Here is a 21713-nt window from a genome sequence, read left to right as displayed (position 1 = left end):
TATATAGGAGGAGTACAGTGCAGAGTTTTGCTGACCAGTGACCACCAGTATTATACGTTGTCTGCCTGAAAAACGCTCCATATCTGTGCTCAGTGTGCTGCATATATCTGTGCTCACACTGCTTTATTGTGGGGACTGGGGACCAGCAGTATTATATAGGAGGAGTACAGTGCAGAGTTTTGCTGACAGTGACCACCAGTATATATAGCAGTACGGTACGGAAGGCCACTGCTCTAACTACCTCTGTGTCGTCAAGTATACTATCCATCCATACCTGTGGTGCATTTCAGTTGTGCGCAGTATATATAGTAGTAGGCCATTGCTATTGATACTGGCATATAATTCCACACATTAAAAAATGGAGAACAAAAATGTGGAGGTTAAAATAGGGAAAGATCAAGATCCACTTCCACCTCGTGCTGAAGCTGCTGCCACTAGTCATGGCCGAGACGATGAAATGCCATCAACGTCGTCTGCCAAGGCCGATGCCCAATGTCATAGTAGAGAGCATGTAAAATCCAAAAAACAAAAGTTCAGTTAAATGACCCAAAAATCTAAATTAAAAGCGTCTGATGAGAAGCGTAAACTTGCCAATATGCCATTTACGACACGGAGTGGCAAGGAACGGCTGAGGCCTTGGCCTATGTTCATGGCTAGTGGTTCAGCTTCACATGAGGATGGAAGCACTCATCCTCTCGCTAGAAAACTGCAGTGCCACTCCTAGATGGGCCAGGTGTTTGTGTCGGCCACTTGGGTCGCTTAGCTTAGTCACACAGCTACCTCATTGCACCTCTTTTTTTCTTTGCATCACGTGCTGTTTGGGGACTATTTTTTTGAAGTGCCATCCTGCCTGACACTGCAGTGCCACTCCTAGATGGGCCAGGTGTTTGTGTCGGCCACTTGTGTCGCTTAGCATAGGCATCCAGCGACCTCGGTGCAAATTTTAGGACTAAAAATAATATTGTGAGGTGTGAGGTGTTCAGAATAGACTGAAAAGGAGTGTAAATTATGGTTATTGAGGTTAATACTACTATGGGATCAAAATGACCCCCAAATTCTATGATTTAAGCTGTTTTTGAGTTTTTTTTGTAAAAAAAACCACCCGAATACAAAACACACCCGAATCCGACAAAAAATTTTCAGGGAGGTTTTGGCAAAACGTGTCTGAATCCAAAACACGGCCGCGGAACCGAATCCAAAACCAAAACCCGAAAAATTTCCGGTGCACATATCTACTTTTTATAAGTCAATGTAAATTCAGTGCATCAAAAGAGCATAGTGCAAAGCACAAACCAACGTTTCAACGCCTCAAAGGCATTTTTTTCAAGGTGCTCCAAACTGTGAAATAAAGCAAAACAAAACGTTTTGTTTTGTTTTATTTCACAGTTTGGAGCACCTTGAAAAAAATGCCTGTGAGGCATTGAAACGTTGGTTTGTGCTTTGCACTATGCTCTTTTGATGCACTGAATTTACATTGACTTATAAAAAGTTGTCTTTTTCAAAATCCGATGAGTGCCACCTGGTCCCTAGAACGTGGAAGTGACTTGCTAGTCCGAACCAAGGGATTACATTGCATATATATATATATATATATATATATATATATATATAGTAACACTGTAGGGGTACAAGGCGCCTCTTCCTGGGGAATATGGCAGCACGCAGCAGCTGAGGACCACCACAAGTCCAGTGTCTGGTACAACTGGCCCCGGCCAGTTTTATTGAAACAGAAAATAAAACAAACACCAAAAGAAAATACCTTGCCTGTCCGGCACTAACTAAACACAAGATGTTCCTAACTATCACTGAACAAAAACACAGTTCTCCAGTAAACACTGTATAGCTCACTTGTATCAGGAAGTGTGTTTCTCTCACACAGATCCCTCCAGTCTTCCCAGGCAGTCTGCCCATACTAATCAGGCTAGCAGCCCTATAACACTCTTACACAGCAGAAACCCTGATTAGCCCTCTGTGAGGCCAAAGACCCGAACTGGGCCCAATGTCTAGAACTCGCCTTATCTCTCTCTCAGAGCCTTTACAGCAAACTGAAAAGGTTCTGACAAAACAAAAGCATTTTTCCTAGAAGTTTTCATTTTCTAAAACATGTAAGACAAGAACCTGGGACAAACATACCTGCCCTCAAACACTATCCCAGTGTTCTTGTCACAAAATATATATATTATTATATATATATATATATATATATATATATATATATATATATAGAGAGAGAGAGAGAGAGAGAGAGAGAGAGAGAGAGAGAGAGAGAGACGTATATATTTATAGATATGTACAGTATATATGTAATTTCTTCAAACATTTCCACAAGAGTCTGTGTATAGGCATGGGCACATGCATTTTACACCCTGCATTAGTGTCTCTAGATGCCTTTACACTGTATGCGATCAGGTGGTTGGGTGAGTGCAGGGGATAGGAGCAGTGCTTGCCTACACTGGCAGATTTAAGCTGGGGATTTGCAGTGCCTGCCTTTAGTAAATGGCAATTGCAGTAGTTGGCAGCAGCTGCCCAAGTTCAGTAGTAGATAGAAGTGCTTTGCAAGAACCATAATTTGTATAGTTCAATAGCTAGTGTCTCTGGCTGAACACTGTTCATGGCACGTACAGTACTGTATAATGACATGTGATTGGCTGCTCTTTGTACCATGATACAGTAAATGGCAGCGCTTGTCTGAACTGTGTGTTAAGTGAATTGAAAGTGTAGTAATGCTAGTGCCTGATTAGGCAGCACGTGTGGCAGCTTCTGGGCCCCATAGTTGCTGCTGCCAGTGGTGGATCCAGGGGGACCCCAGCTTTCTTATCTCTTTCCCCATATCTCTTGGTTCTGTTCCTGCTATCACTCTCCCTAACACCTCTGTGAGCTGTAATTAGTTCTCTGGTATTTAGCTTCTTTTTATGCCACCTCATTCATTGATATTTCCTGATTAGAAAGTCATTTACCATTTGTGTTGTATATAGGTTGGTTATAAATACATTTTGTAAATGATAGCTCATGATTTTCTGTCCTATATTCAATAGCATATTTGTTTATTTACTGTGTTTTAATTTTATATTTTTTTATTAAAGTATTTTTATTTAAAAAACAGAATCACAATCTGAGCTAATTATGGATGTGTATCATTCACAAAATTCTTATAACCCGCATCTAAACCAGTCCTTCATCCAGAATTCATTTGTAAAGCTGTATCCTGATAAGACTGTATGTTTGTGCGAGGACAGCAGAGAGGTCTAAAGGATATTGCGCAACTGCACCCGAGCCACTTGACAAAATCACCCCTTTTCAGCCAGATCATTTCTATATATATATCCTTTTAGAATGTAAGCTTTCACGAGCAGGGCTCTCTTCCCTCATGTGTTTTTCAATCTCGGACTTTATCTTCTTTTCAGTACTTCTTGTGATGTCACGAAATACCTTGGATTTCTGCCTCCCTGATACTTATTTTGGTGCAGATAGAGCACTTTTAATCATCTTCCCTATTTACTGACTGTAAAAATGTCTGCAATGTCTTGCCTGGAAAGAATATTATCAATGCCATGCATGATGACATCATCAAGAGCTACCTGTCCTTAGTCCAAATGACAAACAATTATAAGGTCGGCATTTTTAATAAAGTGAGACACATATTTTAACACCTGCAGTGCTTAGGATGAGTCCCACTTGTCCTTATCAACAAAGGGGTTAATGGTTAGAATGTTGAAAGAAAAATATCTTTAGTTTATTTTTTGTGTCTGTTAAATTTTAAAAAAGAACATTGAACAAAAAGAAATGTAAAGAGAGATGCACGCGTATCAAATTAATTTTCTATAAAATGTAAACAGTCCTATTTTCACTCAACCATCATCTTGTTTAGTGTGTTCATTACTCATGTTCTGTTTTGACTCTTATTTCTAGCAAAAAAATTCAGTGAGATCGCACACATCTCAGCATGGAAATAAATAGAGGTTATGTGAAGTTTAAAAATCTGCTAAAATATATTAACAAAAAATTAGCAGGAAAATATTAAGTTAAACAGAAAGATCATATAAATTCAATGAGATCACACAAATCTTTGCTTGGAAATGCTATATATATATATATATATATATATATATATATATATATAGAACTGGATGGCGTGGTGAGAGTATGGCGCCACAAGTATAGGTGTATAGGCCGGCTGTATAATTTAAAATATATACATAAAATGCAATAGCCAGAGGTGTAGACACACCTTTAAGGATAAAAGGTGTCAGCTGACCCCAATAGATAGGCAGTGATAAGCTGCCTGTTTAGTTAGAAATGTGCAAGAGAGGGTAGGGGTAATAGCGACTAACAGTGTCTACACTTTAAAGGATATATATATATGAAAAAACGATAAAATACGTATTTCTAAAAGGTGGGGGGGTATTTATTATAAAACAGACATTTAATAATAATAAAAGAATGTATATTTTTGGATGATATAAAAAATCAAGAAAAAAGAAAGGGATTGGGTTTAGTCAATTAAAACATAAATTTAGACTAATTAAAACAAAAACATAACTGGAACAGTAAAAGTATATAAAAGTATTTCAGATAAGAGAAAGGTGCTTATCTTAAAAAAGGAAGGTCACTTGAGGTATACCCAACGGAAATGCTATATATATATATATATATATATATATATATATATATATATATATATAGAACTGTGATAGTTTTTACTTCGCTAAAATGCATGTAAAAATTAGCTAGTATGAAAATATGAAGCTACACAGTTCTAAAACAACAGCTTTTACTGCCATTGGCTGTTACTATTCCCTAAAACTCTGCATTTAGAAGAGAGGTTCTGTAATACATGAAGAAATTTCCATATATCAGGATTACTATGTAAGACAATTTAGCATTTTAACGTTGTTTAATTTGGAAGTACATACTGTATTAGCAAACGGTAAATTTGTTTCTACAATTAATTGCAATTCCATACAGTGTATGTATATATATATATATATATATATATATATATATATATATATATATATATATACATACATACATACATACATATATACACACACACATATAAACATACATATACACTGCTCAAAAAAATAAAGGGAACACTAAAATAACACATCCTAGATTTGAATGAATGAAATATTCTTATTAAATACTTTGTTCTTTACATAGTTGAATGAGCTGACAACAAAATCACACAAAAATTATCAATGGAAATCAAATTTATTAACCCATGGAGGTCTGGATTTGGAGTCACACTCAAAATTAAAGTGGAAAAACACACTACAGACTGATCCAGCTTTGATGTAATGTCCTTGAAACAAGTCAAAATGAGGCTCAGTAGTGTGTGTGGCCTCCACATGTCTGTATGACCTCCCTACAATGCCTGGGCATGCTCCTGATGAGGTGGCGGATGGTCTCCTGAGGGATCTCCTCTCAGACCTGGACTAAAGCATCCGCCAACTCCTGGACAGTCTGTGGTGCAATGTGGCGTTGGTGGAGTGAGCGAGACATGATGTCCCAGATGTGCTCAATTGGATTCAGGTCTGTGGAACGGGGGGGCCAGTCCATAGCATCAATGCCTTCGTCTTGCAGGAACTGCTGACACTCCAGCCACATGAGGTCTAGCATTGTCTTGCATTAGGAGGAACCCAGGGCCAACCGCACCAGCATATGGTCTCACAAGGGGTCTGAGGATCTCATCTCGGTACCTAATGGCAGTCAGGCTACCTCTGGCGAGCACATGGAGGGCTGTGCAGCCCCCCAAAAAAATGCCACCCCACACCATTACTGACCCACTGCCAAACCGGTCATGCTGGAAGATGTTGCAGGCAGCAGAACGTTCTCCTTGGCGTCTCCAGACTCTGTCACGTCTGTCACATGTGCTCAATGAGAACCTGCTTTCATCTGTGAAGAGCACAGGGCGCCAGTGGCGAATTTGCCAATCTTGGTGTTCTCTGGCAAATGCCAAACGTCCTGCACGGTGTTGGGCTGTAAGCACAACCCCCACCTGTGGACGTCGGGCCCTCATACCACCTTCATGGAGTCTGTTTCTGATCGTTTGAGTAGACACATGCACATTTGTGGCTTGCTGGAGGTCATTTTGCAAATTTACAGGGCTCTGGCAGTGCTCCTCCTGTTCCTCCTTGCACAAATTTGGATGTAGCAGTCCTGCTGCTGGGTTGTTGCCCTCCTACGGCCTCCTCCACATCTCCTGATGTACTGGCCTGTCTCCTGGTACCGCCTCCATGCTATGGACACTACGCTGACAGACACAGCAAATCTTCTTGCCACAGCTTGCATTGATGTGCCATCCTGGATGAGCTGCACTACCTGAGCCACTTGTGTGGGTTGTAGACTCTGTCTCATGCTACCACTAGAGTGAAAGCACCGCCAGCTTCCAAAAGTGACCAAAACATCAGCCAGAAAGCATAGGAGCTGAGAAGTGGTCTGTGGTCACCACCTGCAGAACAACTCCTTTATTGGGGGTGTCTTGCTAATTGCCTATAATTTCCACCTGTTGTGTATTCCATTTGCACAACAGCATGCAAAATTAATTGTCAATCAGTGTTGCTTCCTAAGTGGACAGTTTGATTTCACAGAAGTGTGATTGACTTGGAGTTACATTGTGCTGTTTAAGTGTTCCCTTTATTTTTTTGAGCAGTGTATATATATATATATATATATATATATATATATATATATATATATATATATACACACACACACACACACACACACACACACACACACACACACATACATACATATATCTCCTTGTTAAGTATTCACCACGCTTTGCATTTTTCTTGTTTTGTTGCCTCACAACCTGGAATTAATATGGATTGTTTGAAGGTTTGCATCATTTCATTCACAGAACATGCCTACAACTTTGAAGATTTTTTTTTATTGTGAAGCAAACAAATACGACAAAATAACAGAAAAATTCAGCATACATAACTATTCACCCCCCTAAAGTCAGTACTTTGTAGAGCCCCCTTTTGCAGCAACTACAGCTGCAAGTCACTTTGGATAAGTCTCTGTGAGCTTGCCACATCTTGCCACTGGGAGTTTTGCTCATTCCTTAAGACAAAACTGCTCCAGCTCCTTCATGTTGGATGGTTTCTGCTTGTGAACAGCAATCTTCAAGTCTGACCACAGATTCTCAGTTGAATTGAGATCCGGGCTTTGACTAGGCAATTCCAACACATTTAAATGTTTTTCCTTAGACCACTCGAGTGTTGCTTTAGCAGTATGCTTCAGGTCATTGTCCTGCTGGAAGGTGAACCTCTGTCCCAGTCTCAAATCACAGGCAGACTGAAACAGGTTTTTCTCAAGAATATCCCTGTATTTAGCACCATCCATCTTTTCCTTGACTCAAAACAGTTTATTAGTCTCTGCTGCTGAAAAACATCCCCACAGCATGATGTTGCCATGTTGCCACCACCATGTTTCACTGTGGGGATGGTGTTCTTGAGGTGATGGGATGTGTTGGGTTTGCGCTAGACATAGCTTTTTCCTTGGTGGCCAGAAAGTTAAGTTTTAGTCTCATCTGACCAGAGCACCTTCCTCCATACATGGGGAGTCATCCACATTTTGGCAAACTCAAAACGTGCCTTTTTATTTTAAACACTAAGTAATTGCTTTTTTCTGCCTACTTTTCTGTAAAGCCCATTTCTATGAAGTGTATGGCTTATTGTGGTCACATGCCCAGATACACCAGTCTTTTCTGTGGAACTCGGCATCTCCTTCAGGGTTACCTTTGGTCTCTGTGCTGCCTCTCTGATAAATGCCCTCCTTGCCTGGTTTGTGTGTTTTGGTGTCCGGCTCTCTCTTGGCAGGTTTGTTGTGTTACTGTGTTCTTTCCATTTGAAGATGATGGATTTCATGGTGCTCCGGGGGATTATCAAAGATTTGGATATTTTTTTTTTTATAACCCAACCTTGACTTGTACTTCTCAACAACTTTGTCCCTGGCTTGTTTGGAGAGCTCCTTGGTCTTCATGGTGTGATGCCTCTTGCTTAGTGGTGTTTCAGCCTCTGAGGCCTTCAGAAAAGGTGTGTTTATACTGACATCATGTGACACTTAGATTGCACACATGTGGACTTCATTTCACTAATTATGTGACTTCTGAAGGTAATTGGTTGCACCAGAACTTTTGAGGGGCTTCATAGCAGAGGGGGTGAATACATATGCACACTCCAATTTTAACATTTTTATTTGTAAAAAATATTTTTAATATACATTTTTCTCATTTCACTTTACCTACCTAGACTACTTTGTGCAGATCCATCACATAAAATTCAGGAAAAAAATGTTATAATTAGAGTTTGTAATGTAACTAAATAGGTAAAAGGCCAAAGGGTGGATACTTTAGCAAGGCACTGTATGACCTCTAATTTAAATTCAGTGTTTTGAGGATTTCAAATTCACATAAGGCATAAATTCCTAGAGATTATAATAAAAATACAACCTCTTAGTATAACCACACAGATTGTGTTGTCTATAAAATTCCAAAGTAATAGTTTTTGACCTGCTAGTATATGGATGTAGAATCCAGGTGGCCAATGATCCAAAGCCAACTCTTATTTGAATTATTATTTACATATTACCAAATTGCAATAGTTTAATTTGATCACAAGGTGAAACAATCCTCCTACTGTACATAAATCCACCTTTGGTATCCACCCTCTTCTTAAACTCTACTATAGAGTGGAACAGCATAATGTGGCTGACACTGGACTGCTGGTAATACATAAGGAAACATATTTTGCATGACCTTCTAACAAGTTTTTTTTTTTTACCTCATCAGATGAATGTATTACAAGGAGATAGCCATTAGATAAGCATTTCACTTGGGAGCAGGCATTCAATGTTGACATTCATAGCTTCAAACCAACCAAACAGAAAACACAAAGTAGAACTATATACTAGAACTCTAGACTAACAGCATCCATGTATTACAATATATGCTTTTCAAGTTGAAAAGTCCTTCGTTTTTTCTTTGGGAACTCTAATTTCACACAGTGAAAACTTCGGTCACTTTAATTTTGCAACTTTGGGTAATTTATGCCATATGTTCTTCTTCTACTATGTTAGGATAGTGATATTAAGTTTATTTTCAAGTAAGCTACTGCTGCTATTGTAGTTTGGTAGTGAATAATGAATGGTTAGAGATTAAAGCAAAAAAAAAAAAATACAGTATATCCATTTTTTTTGGTAGGATTGCAACATCTGGATGTTTCTATATAGAGGCAGTATGTTGTTCTAGAAGTTCATCTTAACTCATACAATACTGTATTACTTCAGAAAAGGATGCTGTTTTTTCCTTTTGTTTCTGAGTGTTGCCTGGTGGAGTAAAAATGTTGAGCTACACGATAAGTTTCTTGATACAGATCTGTTAATCTGAGCGGAATTCTCATTGGCCGATTCACTTTTATTTACATGTGTCTCCACTATAAAAGTTATAATAATAACAACAACAACAACAACAACAACAACAGTGCTGAACTAGTATTGCCTTCACAGAAAAGGATGAGGCATGACCCCACAATAGTACCCCCAATTCAGATTACGCTACACAGTAGCAATCTTAATCACATTACACTGCACATACAGTATTGCCCTGATTGAAATTACACCACATGGCATTCTCCCTTATTCATGTTACAACACAAAGTGATATGCAGTTAGCATACCGCTCATTGGGATCCCGGCTGTCACAATACCGATGCCGGGATCCCAACGGGGGCACCATACTGCTGCCAGTATACCGGCAATGTAGGTGATTCCTTCTCTATGGGTGTCCACGACACCCACAGAGGGATAGTAGAACCTGTGGTGAGCATAGTTCACCACCAAGCCCACAGTGTGGTGAGTGCAGCGAGCCCGCAAGGGGCTTTGTTGCGCTTGTCCCCCTGCCGACATTCTACTGCTCGGGATGCTGAAGTTGGGATACTGACATTCGGCATCCTGGGTGGTGGTAAATCATACTGAACCCCACACAGTAGTGCCCCTTATACATGTTATGCCAGGCAGTAGTGTCCTATAAACACTTAATGCCACACAGTTGTGGTACCCCCTTATACATATAATATCGCAGTAGTAGTGCTGCTTATATACATAATTCATTATGCAACAGTGTACTCACACAAAGGTAGCATCAGGCACCCAGCATAGCAGTATCACAGCCTCAGAATGAGGCTGCTGCCGATCTCCATGGGTCTGAGGAGCATGTGATGGGCTCCTTTAGTCAGAGCTCAGCACATGCTCCTATTACCACTCAGCTCTGTCTGATGGGAATTATTTATCAATAGTGCATTGCCCCAGTCTGTCTCAGGAAATCAGCAACAGTGGTAGTGGACTGAGACTGATGAGCCATGCTTCAGGTGGCTCGCTGCCAGCAGGAGAGCAGGGATAGCGCCTCTCCTGCTAGGAGCTTCCCTGCTTTGCATACTTTCCAGAGTGGGTTACGCCAGCCCTGGAGGCCCTCCATTCCTCCCTGTTATGTACAGGCCAGCCGCCCCCTCAACTCTGGCACCCAGGGCATCTGGGCCTTCCTAGCTGCAGCCCTGACAACAACAACCCTGTTGGCACTGTGTTCAAGTATCATTAAACAGATAAGAATGCAGCTCAAAGGGAATTCTGAAACAGAAACACTGATTCATTTGGGATAACCATGGCAACTTGCACAGCCACTTGGAGCAACACCAGAGGTAAAATAATAATATTACTAGTGATGTGCATCGGACATTTTTCGGGTTTTGTGTTTTGGTTTTGGATTCGGTTCCGCGGCCGTGTTTTGGATTCGGACGCGTTTTGGCAAAACCTCACCGAAATTTTTTTGTCGGATTCGGGTGTGTTTTGTATTCGGGTGTTTTTTTTCAAAAAACCCTAAAAAAACAGCTTAAATCATAGAATTTGGGGTCATTTTGATCCCATAGTAATATTAACCTCAATAACCATAATTTCCACTCCTTTTTAGTCTATTCTGAACACCTCACAATATTATTTTTAGTCCTAAAATTTGCACGAGGTCGTTGGCTGACTAAGCTAAGCGACCCAAGTGGCCGACACAAACACCTGGCCCATCTAGGAGTGGCACTGCAGTGTCAGGCAGGATGGCACTTCAAAAAAATTGTCCCCAAACAGCACATGATGCAAAGAAAAAAAGAGGTGCACCAAGGTCGCTGTGTGACTAAGCTAAGCGACACAAGTGGCCGACACAAACACCTGGCTCATCTAGGAGTGGCACTGCAGTGTCAGGCAGGATGGCACTTCAAAAAAATTGTCCCCAAACAGCACATGATGCAAAGAAAAAAAGAGGCGCACCACAGGTATAGAATGTAGATGGATAGTATACTTAATGGATGACGACACAGAGGTAGGTACAGCAGTGGCCTACCGTACTGCTATATATAGTATACTGGTGGTCACTGTGTCAGCAAACTGCAAAACTAAAATGCACCACAGGTATAGAATGTAGATGGATAGTATACTTAATGAATGACGACACAGAGGTAGGTACAGCAGTGGCCTACCGTACTGCTATATATAGTATACTGGTGGTCACTGTGTCAGCAAACTGCAAAACTAAAATGCACCACAGGTATAGAATGTAGATTGATAGTATACTTAATGAATGACGACACAGAGGTAGGTACAGCAGTGGCCTACCATACTGCTATATATAGTATACTGGTGGTCACTGTGTCAGCAAACTGCAAAACTAAAATGCACCACAGGTATAGAATGTAGATGGATAGTATACTTAATGGATGACGACACAGAGGTAGGTACAGCAGTGGCCTACCATACTGCTATATATATAGTATACTGGTGGTCACTGTGTCAGCAAACTGCAAAACTAAAATGCACCACAGGTATAGAATGTAGATGGATAGTATACTTAATGAATGACGACACAGAGGTAGGTGCAGCAGTGGCTTTCCGTACCGTACTGCTATATATAGTATACTGGTGGTCACTGGTCAGCAAAACTCTGCACTGTACTCCTCCTATATAATATTAATTATACTGGTGGTCCCCAGTCCCCACAATAAAGCAGCACACTGAGCACAGATATGGAGTGTTTTTCAGGCAGACAACGTATACTGGTGGTCACTGTCAGCAAAACTCTGCACTGTACTCCTGCTATATAATACAGCTGCTCCCCAGTCCCCACAATTAAGCAGTGTGAGCACAGATATATTATGCAGCACACTGAGCACAGATATGGTATGGAGCGTTTTTTTCAGGCAGAGAACGGATAAAAACTGGTGGTCACTTATCAGCAAAACTCTGCACTGTACTCCTCCTAACAGCTGCTCCCCAGTCCTCCCCACAATTAAGCAATAAAGCAATCAAGTTCAACAATAAACGGAGAGGACGCCAGCCACGTCCTCTCCCTATCATCTCCAATGCACGAGTGAAAATGGCGGCGACGCGCGGCTGCTTATATAGAATCCGAATCTCGCGAGAATTTCCGACAGCGGGATGATGACGTTCGGGCGCGCTCGGGTTAGCCGAGCAAGGCGGGTAAGGTTCGAACCTGCCTCGGACCCGTGTAAAAAGGGTGAAGTTCGGGGGGGGGGGGGTTCGGTTTCCGAGAAACCGAACCCGCTCATCTCTAAATATTACCCATCTATGCTCTATTGTAGATGGCCTTAATGATAATCAGAGAAAAATAACCTTTTTAAAAGGCCTCTTTAAGCAGAATTTTTCCTTTCAGCTCTTGTTGAAGAAAACATCTCAGTTGAAGGACAATATACTGAGTGTCAGTATACAGTACATGAGTATATCCTTAGTACAGCATAACTGCTAATGCAGGTGTACAAAAGGCCATTCTTCTAAGTCTCCTAAGAATTGAAACACCTAAAGGTATTTCAAATTCATGATTAGTGTGACAGTATATTTTTGTTAGAAAATTTAATATCATGTGATATTTACTTTCATTAGCATGATACGCAACATGAAGGGGCTAATACATAGTTGTACACTGATGGCACAGCCACTGAATCTTTTTGCGCAGCAGCTGTACGAAATTATGCAAAAGTTGCAGGAGGCATCTTAAGTAAAAAGATGCAAAATGTCGGCTTCTCTGATCCGCTGCTGCATCCATAGATGCAACATCAGATCATCTGCATGAACATCGGACATCTGAATAACCCTCAAGTTACTTGGGATGTGCTGCAATATCATGCTGCCAGGGCTAGTAAAGCTGCACACAAGAATGCAGCCACTGGCTTAGGCACAACCAGAAAACTGGGCCGACAGCCCCCAATTTTATGGAATGCTCCACTACGCTGCTCCTAAATGCCTGCAGCATGTCAATCTTGCTGCAACTTTAAAGGCACTGTGAGCGACATCGCAGAAACAGATCTGCACACGTGCAGATCAAAAAACATCAAAGATTTACATACAATAGCTAATTGTAAATATCTAATTCATATAACTCTCTGAATCAGGGCAATAGTCACATTTTATCTACATATGTAGTGCATGACAATTTTTTTTTTTTTAATTAATACAGGTATATGGCATATATGTTAACAGGGCCAGTTTAAGGTCTGTGGAGGCCCTGGACAACAAACTTGTGAGGGCCCTTATCAAAAAATGAAATAAAGGGTAAAGGGGCAAAGTCAGAGAAGGTCACAGGCAGGGAGGAGTACAGGGACACAGGGAAGTGCAGAGGGGCACACACAGGGAAGCGCACAGACAATGAAATGAAAAAGGGCTAAGACGGAACGACACAGAGTCACCTGTCAGCTGCAGAATAGTACACATTATGCAGGGAGTACAGCTGATTGCCTATGTATATAACACTGACATGGGAGGGAGCAATACGCTCTGTGAAATTATAACTGAGTAAAGCAGTAAGCATAGTGACAGACCGCCACCTGACATTACGCTGCACATTTGTCTCTGCAGAATGAAAGTTAATTAGTCAGTAACTTGTCTTTTCCAGGCGTTCGTAGCTCCACGTTGGCTACGCATGTGCAGCAGAGAGACCCGGCTCCATGGCAGTAGTGACAGTGCCAGTGATCACCTGGAAGCAGGAAGCAGGCTCAGTAACGCAGCAGCGCAGTGGCTGTAGCACTATACTGTATATATCTACAGTATGTGTAGCTTTGTGTTGTATGGCACCGGACCCCACTCCCGTTACCCCTGTGCTGCAGTCCCAGCCAGTCACACACATACTGCTGGCGCCGCTGAGGAAGGAGCTGAGAGTGAAATGGTGCTGCCTCAATCTCAGCTCCTGGATGTTGCTCAGATCCCAGCGGCTGTGGTGGTGTGTGTGTGTGTGTGTGTGTGTGTGTGTGTGTGTGTGTGTGTGTGAAATCCCGCTGCTGAGTACTCAAAATCGGAGACACAGCAGAATCATGCTGTGCTCCGATTTCAGTGTTTGCGGCGTGCGCAACTCATGGGGAGAGTGTGTGGCCCCTAATGTGTGGGGGCCCCTGGACGACCGCCCCTGTCGCCCCTGCTTAGATCCGGCCATGCATGTTAAAATAATTACTGTTAGCAATCACATTGTGTCATTCTATTCCTGTGCTTAGGGAGTATCACAGGAACTGATTACTCATTGAACTACAGAAATTGCATCTAAAAATGTTAGCAAACTAAGGGCCTAATTCAGCATGGATCGCAAAAGCAAAATCTTTGTCTAATGTGCAAAACCATGTGCAGTGCTGGTGGGGCAGATATTGGGTGGGGTGTGTACAAACTGAAATCTAAATTGCAGTGTTAAGATAAAGCAGCTATTATTTACCCTGCACAGAAACAAAAAAAACAAAAAAACCAAATCTAACTCTCTCTGCAATTTGCCCCACCTGCATTGCACATGGTTTTGCCCACAAGAGAAAGTAAATCCAAATTGTGGTACAGTTTATTACAGGTTGATATATATATATATATATATATATATATATATATATATATATATATATATATATTATATATATATATATATAGATAGATAGGTAGATATATATATATTTATATTATCTGTTTAAATTGTTTACTTGTAATTTATTGTGTAATTAATTTCACATCCTGTCTACTACTCTCTCACCCAGAGAAAAGTTTTACAGTAAGGCCCAACCTTCAGATTTCCCATTAAGTGTATGGCATAGATAAAGGCAACTTAGTATACAGAAATAAGTACAAACCGTTTATGTGCTCTTAAATACATTTCTATAGATTCATTTATTATATTTCATGTACAATGGAACTTGTTACTTGTGGATTTTATAGACAATATAACATGAATAGTAAATGTGCTCCATGAGCTAGCTAAATCCTTGAACACCTTTTACTTATAAACCCAAGTACTGATCAGCAATGAATGAAAAGGGAAACTGTTATTAATCCTGTAAATGCAACAGCTATTCTCTTGAATATAGTAACAATGTATTTTACATCTACAGTACTTTCACTTGATTACTGATAATATCGGGCAAAACAAATATTAACTTTCATTTTAAATTAAATTGATGAGCTAAAAAATATTGTCACATCAGTGATGCTAATAAATGATTTGAATTCTCAAAAAAGTTACAAAGGAGCAAACATTTTTGTGGCCTTCAGTAAGGAGGTGCACCTCAACTAGTAGAACCAACGCAGTGGACCTACAGTAGTTGCAGTACTATTTTAGTTTGCAAGTAATTTATATAAATTTACAGTAAAGTGTCTCTACCCCAAAATAAAAGTTGGCAAATATTACAGTAAGTTTATGAGTTCCAGGCTCTTCACTGTACATATTTAATGCAGGGTACACACTATGTGATATACAGTTCGTAAAGTCTATGAATGATATATCGTTGATGCATCGGCAGGTGTGTACAGCTTATATGTCTGGAAATGGCATTATTCACAAAACTAGCAGGCCATGATATATCTTGCAGATATATTGGTGCATCTGAATGTGCGCATATGCAACTCACTGATTGACTCATTAAGTGGCTGTACAGAGCTGTCCCTAAACAATATGATGCCCTAGGTAAGATTTTGGCTGGTGCCCCCTACACCACTGCTAGTTCAACGTCTGACACTGCACCCCTTTCCCAGCACCATCACCAATCACCCATAGCAGTCCTCATTTTGGTGCTCCTACCCCCCATATTTTAAATATAAACCGTGTGCACATTTGGTGCGCAGCCCAAAAAGAGGCGTGTTCTTGCTGGGAAGGGACATGGCCACACAATAGTACCCTCAATTCAAATTACACCATACAGTAGTGCAACTTCATTCACATTATATCATTTGATAGTGTCCCTTATTCACGTTACATCACATAGTAGTACCACTTTACCTTATATACGTTACTCCTCACATTAGTGCCACTTATTCACATTACATCCCACTGAATTGCTCCTTATTCACATTACACCATACCATATTGCTCTTTATACACATTAGACCACACAGTGGTGCCCTTTCTATACGCAACGTATACACAGTAGAGCACCTTATACACATAATGCCACACATTAGAAATGCCTTTATACACATTATACAGCACCCTTACACATGACACATTATTAATGTCCTTATAAATATTATGTGCTTTACACATTATGCCAACCTTTATTAAATGCCCTTATACACTTAATGTCCTTTACACATATACTGCACATTATTAATACCCTTATAAACATAATGACACACACAATGCCTCTTACACATATGCCGAACATTATGAATGCCCTTATACACATTATGTACATCTTGCCTCAATACATGCAGCAGGAGATGTCTGGCGTGGAGTCAGCTGGCAGTTTCCAGACAGCTCTGCTAACATCTGGCACATTTTGTTTGCCGAAAAATGCAATTATTTGCACTGCTATGTGACTAGGGGGCACAAGCAGCTTCTGCTGATTACAATGGTATGCGACATGCCTATGTTCTGTGTGCAACTGTGGCTGTATCTGCATATGAAATGCCACATTACAGTGGTTTCTAGGAGTACAGTGAAGCATTTTGTATGCAGATACAGCTGCAGTCACACACAGAATATAGTCATGTAGCATATCAATTAATCAGCAAAAGCTGCTTGTGCCCCTAGGCATTCCAAATGCCCTAGGCATTTGACCAGTTTGCCTATGCCTAGGGCCGGCTCTGTGGCCGGAGGGCCTGCTGACAATGGCCCTCATTCTGAGTTGTTTGCTCGCTAGCTGCTTATAGCATCTGTGCAAACGCTAAGCCGCTGCCCTCTGGGAGTGTATCTTAGCTTAGCAGAAGTGCGAACGAAAGGATCTCATCGCTGCTACAAAAAAAGATTGTGCAGTTTCTGAGTAGCTCGAGACCTACTCCTACCTTGCGATCACTTCAGACTATTTAGTTCCTGTTTGCCCAGCCACGCCTACATTTCCCCAGCCACTCCTGCATTTTTATCTGACACACCTGCGTTTTTACACACACTCCCTGAAAACGGTCAGTTACCTCCCAGAAACACCCACTTTCTGTCAATCACTCAGCGGCCAGCAGTGCGACTGAAAAGCGTCGCTAGAGCTTGTGTAAAACTGCATCAGCTTTTGTGAAAGTACGTCGCGCGTGCGCATTGAGCCGCATACACATGCACAGAAGTGCCAATTTTTAGCCCGATCGCTGTGCTGCAAACGAAAGCAGCTAGCGATCAACTCGGAATTAGGGCCCATGACATCACAACTGGGCAGGAAATCTTAAATGCCCACCAAGTTGTGATGTCTGGCCAGATACATTGAGCAACCAATTTATAAGTGTTTAAAGCTTATCAAATTGGTTACTTGGTCTTTGGGTCAATGTACAAGATACAAATGAGTGCAAAACACTCTATCCATAGATGACGCCATCTATGAAAACCAATGATGGGTATTTTAGCAGGAGTTATTCATTCGTAAAAAACCTGAAAAGACAAAAAAATAAAAACATAGATAGTTGCGTAAGGATTCTAAATAAATCTGAACCTATTTGAAGGATTGTAGAATAAACACTTTATTTGTATTAATATATTTAATATTTTCTCTCTTAAATATTAAATATACTACTACCTACTGTATAGTACCATGCTTATTTTTGAATAAGGCTATTTTCTAGTGTAAAATTAAGTGTACTTTAATCTTATTCTAAACACTATTGTTTGGATCATTGTAGAAAATAGAATTTATAAAAAAATAAAATACAATAAAGTTATTTATTACAGATTTGTACACTATCAGTTTTGGCAACATAATAGAAATGAATGTTCTGTTTTATGATGTACTCATTATTTATTTAAACAAATATTTTTCAAGCATTTACATAAAGGTTTCATGATTAACGTTCTAAAATATGCACTTATTTAACAGTGTATAATTTTGTCATGTTGACTTTGAAATGCTTTTAAAAGCCTGTTATACCTTTAGCACAGCAAATTAATAGTTTACAATTGCCAACAATGACTGCAAACATGAGTATGCATCAATAAAATACCCCTATGTACACTGATTTAAACCATTGTGTGAAATCAATAGTCTTGCAGGGAAATGTTGCTGTTCCCTTAGCTGTTCTACAATAAATTTTGTGTGACAGTATTGTGAATACAATACAGTTTTGTTAGCAAGAGCCATTGTTATATTTCTTCTATTTGTGTGAAACAGTCTGACTGTATTGCTCATGCTGAAAAAGTAATGCTACAATGACATATATATATATATAGGAAATTTTGTTTCATATGCCTGCTTGTTTTTATTTGCATTCCTTTTTATTATTCATTTTACATATGTTTAAATCAAAAACTTTATAGATATTTTAAATTCATATATTTTACATTTAGACTCATGAACAATGAAATTTGGCTTTACAGAATGAACGCAAAATGTTTGACTTCTTTTAGCACTTCACTAATGATTAGACATTGTTTCCACTTTATGATAATTTTTATTTATAGGTTTGTACTCACTCTCTGATTAATTGGTAAATATATGCTGTATATTCTCTATTTTTTTTCTTTGCCATGTCCTCCTGTGGATGCTGTTGTATTTTATGCTCTATGAAAATTTTGTATTATACCTTAAACAGTCCATCGGGATAATATGATAGCCCTGAAAGAAACAGTACACTGTATTTAGTGAACATTTCAGGAGGGAATGAACACAATTATACATTAAAGCCATCTAAGTGGAAACTGTATTGCATCTGTCACATTAACATATGCTGATCTAGTACTGCTGTATATGACACCTATATATCACACAGGCCATTTCTTCCAAATGGATAACTTTTAATTATTAACATTTTATATGTCTCTTAAAATGCTATAGAGATGAGCTTACAGGCACAGAAAACTGTTGCAACAGAAAACCTCCTGAAACTGAGGTTAACCACCTTAGTTAATCAACAATCATATCACACACATAATATATATATATATATATATATATATATATATATAACACTGTAGGGGAACCGGACCCCGTTTCTTGGGGTAGATGGCAGCAGGCAGCAGCTGAGAAGTCATACAAGTCCAGTATTTAGGGTGCAACTGGCCACAACCAGCTTTATTAAACAGAAAACAATACAAACATCAAAAGAAAATACCTTGCCTGTCTGGCACTAACTAAACACAAGACGTTCCTAACTGTCTCTAAACAAAAAAAACACAGAGTTTTCCAGTCAACACTGTATGGCTCACTTGTGTAAGGCAGCGTATTTCTCTCACAGAGATCCTACAGTCTTCCCAGGCAGTCTGCACACACTAATCAGGCCAGCAGCCCTATAACACTCTTACACAGCTGAAAGCCTGATTAGCCTTCTGTGAGGCCAAAGACCCAAACTGGGCCCAATGTCTGGAACTTGCCCTATCTCTCTTTCAGGGCCCTTATCCAGCTTTTCCAACAAACTGAAAAGTTTCTGACAAAACAAAACATTTTCCTAGAAGTTTTCATTTTTCTAATACATGTAAGACAAGAACCTGGGACAAACATACCTGCCCTCAAATACTATTCCAGTGTTCTTGTCACAATATATATATATATATATATATATATATATATATATATATATTTAATAGTAACCGATAACTTATCACAAACGGAATACTCAAAGTATTTTCAACATATTGTTAATATACTTTTAGTAATACATATACATAATACTATTGCAGTCAAATGTTTAAGCTTGGAAGAAGCAGTTTTCAGCTTATTGTACTGTAATGCTGAGATGTAGTAAATTGGTGCATAGTCTTTATAAAGTCCATCTATAGCTATCATTGTGAATAATCACATAAATATGTGGCACTTTGAGATGTTTGAGTCCAGCAAGTGGTAAATAATTGCCAGTTCCAAGTGGAAAGGGTCCCTTCAGCAATAATGACAACCAGTGGTCTGGTTCCAGAGTACATGTAATGAAAAGCTGGAAAATCCAGATAAGAAATGAGGCACCAAAGTTGATACCACTGATGAGGAATAACACTGATAATGAAGGTCAGCTAATGCATTTCGTTGTAGTTACAGCTATTTAAACTGATAAAACTACATTATTATACATACAGACCTGCTTTCAGTGTAGTTTTGGATAATTACAGTTCCTATTTGTCAGCAAGCCATGTTAAATTAAACATCCTTATTTCATGTTAAGGCAGAGGTTCCCAAACTGTGTGCCGTGGCTCCCTGGGGTGCCTCGGGACACTTGCAGGGGTGCCCTGGGTTGGTGGTCCAGGACCAATTCAAATTTTTCATGGTCAATATAATAGGCAAAACCAGTGCTGGTGGCTGCCAGTCATAAAATATGTGGCCAAACAGAAGCAAATCTTGTCACTCACTACACAACTGACCCTAAGGATGACATATAAATGCAATGTACTTAATGTAATATTTATTTCTAAATTTCTCAATAAGAAATTTTTGGCCTAGGGGTGCCGTGAAAAAAGTTCTGATATTCTAGGGTGCCGTGATTAAAAAAAGTTTGGAAACCACTGTGTTAAGGTGATAACAATTGGCTTGATTCAGGGTTACATAATAGAACCATATATATGTAATAGCATACCTCCCAACATCTGTAGGCTGCGATGCAGGACTCCATGCGTGGTGAAGTCACGTGGCACCAAAAGGGGGCATGGCCTTATGGAAAGGGGGCGTGGTTTCACATGAATGCCATGATCGTGAGCCATGCCTTCCATTTCCGTCACAGTGGGGGCATGGCCAGCGTTCTGTGAGCTGCTGGAGTGCCCCCAGTCCCTCTGCCTCACTGGAATAGATGCTGTGCACTGAGCAGAGCAGCGAGTGATAGGGAGCCTGCCAACTCCCCCACGCGGGACACTGTGGTCCTTGGGAGGGATAGCAGGACAGACTTAAAAAAAGAGACTGTCCCGCGAAAACCAGGACAGTTGGGAGGTATGTAATAGGGTCCAGGTTTGTCTGAGGTGTGGGATGCTGGCTAATCTCAGATGTTTTTTAATGCAGCAATATTTTAGTAAAAAAAATCCAAGATCAGTTGGTATCCCGCACCTCTGATAAACTTGGACCCTGTTACATATGCCCCATAGAATATGACAGCAAATAAGAACCACTTGGCCCCTCTAGTCTGCCCCTTTTATTTATACTTTAGGTAATCTCAAGATCCTTATTTCTTTGTAATCATAATCATATGACTATCCAAAGCATGTTTAAATTGCTATAAATAGCCATTAGCCCTTCAGTGAAGTATTTTTTCCTTAAATTTCCCCTGAACCTACCTCCCTCTAGTCTCAGCACATGTCCTCA

The 21713-nt window shown here is 40.0% G+C and overlaps 1 protein-coding gene and 1 long non-coding RNA gene across 3 annotated transcripts in view; one reads left to right on the top strand and one right to left on the bottom strand.

The window, feature by feature from the left end:
* The window catches only part of LOC135058110 (uncharacterized), a 56852-nt gene extending 37156 nt beyond the window's left edge, over positions 1-19696 (bottom strand). Inside the window, exons 1-2 of the long non-coding RNA XR_010244609.1 lie at positions 19646-19696; positions 18914-19055 (exon numbers count right to left, since the gene is read on the bottom strand). This is a non-coding gene — a long non-coding RNA (uncharacterized LOC135058110). The remainder of the gene's footprint in view (positions 1-18913; positions 19056-19645) is intronic.
* Positions 1-21713, top strand: part of PCDH15 (protocadherin related 15) — a 2278876-nt gene that overhangs the window by 610690 nt on the left and 1646473 nt on the right. The window lies entirely within an intron of this gene.

Source organism: Pseudophryne corroboree, chromosome 3 (genome assembly GCF_028390025.1).
Source record: "Pseudophryne corroboree isolate aPseCor3 chromosome 3, aPseCor3.hap2, whole genome shotgun sequence".
Taxonomy (NCBI): domain Eukaryota; kingdom Metazoa; phylum Chordata; class Amphibia; order Anura; family Myobatrachidae; genus Pseudophryne; species Pseudophryne corroboree.
The sequence above is the reverse complement of the archived record's forward strand: the minus strand, read 5'-3'. Positions and strand labels throughout refer to the sequence as shown.